General features: G+C 40.1%; 1 non-coding gene across 1 annotated transcript; it reads left to right on the forward strand.

Moving 5' to 3' along the window:
* The first annotated feature begins 4,665 nt into the window (after nucleotides 1-4,665).
* Nucleotides 4,666-4,772, forward strand: LOC111909820 (small nucleolar RNA R71). The gene has a single exon (XR_002856344.1). It is a non-coding gene; the product is annotated as a small nucleolar RNA R71 (small nucleolar RNA).
* Nucleotides 4,773-5,699: the final 927 nt, after the last annotated feature.

Genomic DNA, 5,699 nt, shown 5'->3' on the forward strand with positions numbered 1-5,699 from the left:
ACCTATGGAGATTTTCTGTGACAACAATAGTGCGGTTGCCTTAGCCAAGGAACCAAGAGATCATGGCAGATCCCGACACATTGACAGAAAATATCACTTCATAAGACACAAGATTGAAGAAGGACTCCTCGTGACAAGGAGGATATCGTCGGATGAGAATCCTGCAGATCCCCTTACGAAGGGACTGACAAGGGTTAAGCATTTTCATCATGCGAGGAGCATCGGGCTGAGAGACGATATTAGTTTTACAGATTAGATAGTTTTTCTGAAACTTGTAAAATGTAATCAACGTTTGATGATGAATAAAATTTGTGATTTATTTATGAGTAAAGTGTTACTGTCATTGTCAATTATTTACTATTGTTTCAGTTTTGCATGTTTTGACTTCCAGAATAATTAATTTATTCAAACCTCCACAATTGATCATACGTCGGAAGTAGGTATGAATCAAGATTGTCATGAATTGGGTTTGTAGATGGCTAAAGGTGTTTAGACATGGCAATGGTTGCTGCAACATTCATGAGTACTCATAAGTTATGAGTATTGGTATAAACCCACGCTCACTTGTATCACTTCATGGAATTTATCTTGAGTGATCGTGAGACGATAATATCATATAAATCTTCAAACCTAGAGATATGAGTTGTTACCTATGAGTTGGTTATGCATTGATTGCACGTAAACGCATCAGTAACTTGATGTTATAAAACGTGCCTTTGTGTACAATTCAACAAGTAGTAGAACAAGCATATGAGTCGAAGTTTATCTGTTCCTTCTAGAAATAGAAGCGATATTTGGGCCCCTCGATGATTTTGTGTTGACCCATGTACCGGGCCCGGTCAGAACTAAACCGATGTGTTCAGTGAAGTTCTTTGTCAAACAAATCGGAAATTGAGAAACAACTGCCAGACAATAAGCAAGACATAGTTCCATGTGCTTGTCTGGCTGATATCATCAGAATAGAGGATTATATGATCACTTGTCTTAAAATGGCGCTTCATAGTTCAGCGGAGTTTTCGAGAGCTACGATTGTTGGTTGGTTCCTGAAGTTATATAGGCAAATACAGTTATTAGACTTATCCAAGTGGGAGTCTGTTAGATAAGGTGTCTAAGTCCATAACTTATTTGGTATATACTTGACCCGACCCGGCATGGTCCATTTGGGTTGCATTTCATCCGAACTATTTATGGATAATTTTATGAGAGTTATACACATATGTTTATTAATATATTATAAGTTATAATATATTAATCTGAAGTTATATTATTTAATTAGTCTTAGTCTTAAATTAATTATGAATTAATTTAGAGATTAAAAGGAAGACTAATTAGATTATGGGTTATTGGTTTTATATAGTGTGGGATAAGACTCATTTGTTAATGGGCTAGGCTTGGATGGAAGTCCATGGATGATCCATGGAGCTTTTAACCCATGGATCCTTGGAAAGGAAAAGACATGGGTTATTAGGGTTTCACCCTAACCATGCACACTATATAAGCATGCTTATGATGCATGAAATGGCAACTAGTGAACTAGTGTGTGTGCTTGTGTGTGGCCAAAATTTGGAAGTGTGTGTACTCTCTCAAAGTTTTCCAAGAGTTTGTGGTGATTTGTGATTCCATTTGAGGCATTCACACTATTGGTGCTTGGCCCTCAAACTCCAAAGAATCAATCCCATCAAAAAGGTATGTAATCTCTTCTAACTCTTTTATGTTTAAAAGTTCCCCATGCCATGTTAGATAGGGTATAAACCTTGGAAAATTATTATTTTGCATGTATTTAGACAAACATAGATCCAAGGTTTATTAGGGTTGCATGCATACTTAGGAAGTGTTAGATTGCTCAAAACCCAACAATAAGCTAAACACATACTAATGGATCTTGTCCTAAGGCATCGCCTATCTCTGGGCCTCGCCCTTGTCCTGCTACTGATGAGTCATGGAACCCCGTCCATACTCCTGCTGATAGTGAAGTACGAGCCCAGCCCACCCTCACTCCTTCCCTAACTTGGGCCTCACCGCTGATCTGCTGCTAATGAGATGTGGAACACCATCCACACTCTGATACTGGTGAGTTACGGGACCTTGCCCACACTCACCTCCCTACCAGGCACATACAAGTATCACACAGACAACAAGTATAAACTATCACATAACCCATTCCTTGGGCACCCGCCCACTATCATTGGACCTTGTCCTGAATATCATACTAGCATATTGTTCCTAGGGCTAACCCCCGGGTCTTTTACTCATAACTACATGGGCCGGCATTGTAGCCGTAGACCCATTCACACAAAAGGGAAACTCACCTGCACTGACTGAACTTGCTGATGATCCCACTAGCTGCTGCCCGACAACTTTCTAAACTCCTGCTCCACTAGCCCCCGAACTACCAATACCAATGCAACACTTAGTCTAACTGACCTCTGAAAGACAACCAAGTTAACTCTGGTCAACGTCAAAGTCTTAGTCAAAGTCAACCTTCCAAGTCAACCCTACTCGCCGAGTCTGCCTATTGACTCGCCGAGTTCATATGCTCAGAGTCCTTCCATTCGCGACTCGACTCGCCGAGTCAGTCCATGACTCACCGAGTCTACCGATTTCCGAGTCCTGGCCTTTCCAACTCATCGAGTCTCCACTCGACTCACTGATTCGAGTCTCAACTTTAAGGGTTTGGGGTTCCGCGTCCTGACTCGCCGAGTCCAAGAACAGACTCGCCGAGTCCAAGGCAATCTTCATCCTACTCGACGAGTTGTTCATCCCACTCGTCGAGTTCCTCCTAATCTTCATGCTACTTGCCGAGTCCACTCAAAGGACTCGCCGAGTCCATTCAGATCTTCATACATGCAGAGGACTTTTGAGTCATGCATGGACTCCAAACTATAGATCTACCCTTCCCAAGCCTATTCCTCACGTAAAGTTGCAAACTTTACGTATAGAGAAGTAGATCTAGGCTAAACACACCATAAACTATGGTTTAAGGCAAGGAGGCTCTACAATCAACTCAAGGACAAACACTTTATGCTTCACAAGGCCAAAATATGCTTAGATCCATAGTAGCAACTTCAGATCTGGCTTCTAACTCAAATGGATAGCTAATCATGGCTAAAAATCCCCAAAACTCACAACCATAATAGATCTAAAGGAGGAAAACGACTTAATACCTTCAATAACTCAGAAAGTTTCCCCAAACTTCAGATCTAAGGCCAATCCTTGAAGCTTCAATGATTCCCCTCCTTCTTCTTCCTTCAAATCACCCAAAAATGGCTTAGAAGCTTGAATGAGCAACAATGGGGCTTAGTGTTCGATGTTCTAGTTGAAAGATGCAGTAAAGGAACCCCATGGGAGAGAATGAGACGTTTAAATATTCTCCAAGTCCCAGATTTAGGGTTTTCCTCGTTCAGACTAGACTCACCGAGTCGGTTACTTACTCCTTGACCCGGATCCCGTTCGGACTCGCCGAGTTCCTCCTTGGACTCGATGAGTCGTCCCTTAAACTTAAGGTTTCCTTTCGTTTCTTGGCTTTCCAGACTTTGGATGTTACACTTTATCTGATTTTACAAGATCAGACGAACTTAACTCAAATTCAATCAATAAGTAAAACAAACTCTTGTCTAGTTCGAATCCACTTCGTCCTTATGGCTAGCTAATAATTATGGATTATCAAGTTGGTTTTAATTGTATTATTAATTTAATTCTAACTTTACCAATAATTAATTAATTCATGTCAAACTATGTATGGTCACACACAATTAAACACATAACCAATTATGAATATGAATATGCTATGTAAGATTTGTTATGTAAACGCAACTATAGTCACAATCCACGTTCTTTAGCACAGCTAAGTTTATTTATTCTAATTACTAACTAAGATTGGTCAATCTTAGCTCTAACAATTTAATGTTCACTAAATCATTAGGTAAATAAGTTCATGCAGTTAATGGTCACTATAAGCTACACAGAACATGACGTTAAGCAACTAGAGAAACAAACACAAGCATGCTAGGTAACTAAAAATCAAACACAAGCAATTTACCAACTAAATAAATCCATAAAAATTAAGCTATTCATAAGTTGGAACCTTCATCTAGCTAAACAAGAGTAGCTAGATTCAGCTGCTCATAATAGCAACTAACACACTAACACAAATCAAAGTATAGTGAAACATATTCTAAGTAACAAATAAGTAAACTAAATTATGGACCTTCACACTTTTGGTGTTGAAAACCTCTTTCCAGGACTTTTCTTCTTTTTGCTTCTTATATTCTTCATATGGCAGCCACTCCTTCTTTGGTTTCCTCCAGTCTTCATTAAACTTATCCCCACTCGAGTAGCACACTTGAGCTTTTCTATTCCCAAACTCATCTAAATTGTAGTCCTTGCTCAAGTGCGGACCACTACACCTCTCACAACCCACTCTTATGGCATGAATTGAGTGGTCCATTCGTGTCAACCTCCGGTCCATATTATTTAGCATAGCCATCATGGCTGCTATTTCTTCAGTTTGGGCTCCTCCACCGCCTTTAATTCCATCTTGCCTAGGGTTGTGGTATTTGCGAGAGTGCTTCGCGAATTCTTCAATCAGTTCCTTGAGAGTCAAGGAGTTGTCTTGTCATAACGTTGACCCCATCATAGAAGATTGACATCTCTTGTTGCACATTTAGATCATGCTGAGGGCAATTTCTGAGCAAGCCCTTGTACCGCTCCCATGCTTCGTATAATGACTCCCACGGCTATTGCTCAAAGTTGGCTATTGCCTTCTTGAGTTTAGCTATCTTGGATGGCGGGCAAAACTGGTCCAAGAATTGCTCGCGCATTTGAGCCCAAGTGGTGATTGTACCCGGTGGAAGTGATTTTAACCACTCTTTAGCAGCTCCCTTGAAAGTAATGGGAAGCATCCTAAGCAAGACGGTGTTTCTGTTGACATTTGGGACATTGAAGTAATCCGCAATGTCATTGACTTCATCTAGATGCTTAAAAGCATCCTCATGATCTTTCCCAAAAAATGGGATATCCTTCAGTGCAATCAAGATGTGCCCCTTCAGCTCGAATGTGGCAGTGGCAGGTATTGCGGGTTGGAGTAAACCAAGACCCACATCTTCTCAGATTCACTTCTTGTAAGCTCCCATGGACATCTCTTCAATTGTTTCCATCTCATTCCTTGGCTCGTTCTCGGGTTCGCTCATATGTTCTTCAAATTCTGGCTCGGTATCGTATTCGGATTCGGTTTGGATGGGTATTTGATCCAAGTCTTCAAATTGCTCTTGTGCCTTGAAGATGAACTTGACTCTCCTGTCTTCTTTACCGACTTTCTTGAAAATGATGACTTTAATTCTTGCAGTGGTGTCTTCTTATCAGTCTTCATGTGAAGTGCAGCTTCGGGATCTTCAATTGGTGGCACCAAAGGTGTGGTAGATCCTCTGGTCATGAACTCCTGCAAACTAAACACAATAAAAATGTAAGACTGAAATAGAAAAAGAAAATACTTAAAAACTAAAAACTACAGTTCTCACGTCTGAGTTTATATAGCTCACGTCGTGAATTCTGTGACAGAAACAAAAATCAAAAAATTCTGCTAAAATAACATGTTACTAAGCTAATAAACAAAAATAAATAACTAATTAACTTTTTGCAGATTTTATCCCACAAAAAGGGTCAACTAATCTAATGCAACTAAATAAACTAATAAACGCGCC

This window comes from Lactuca sativa, chromosome 1 (genome assembly GCF_002870075.4).
Source record: "Lactuca sativa cultivar Salinas chromosome 1, Lsat_Salinas_v11, whole genome shotgun sequence".
NCBI classification, from domain to species: domain Eukaryota; kingdom Viridiplantae; phylum Streptophyta; class Magnoliopsida; order Asterales; family Asteraceae; genus Lactuca; species Lactuca sativa.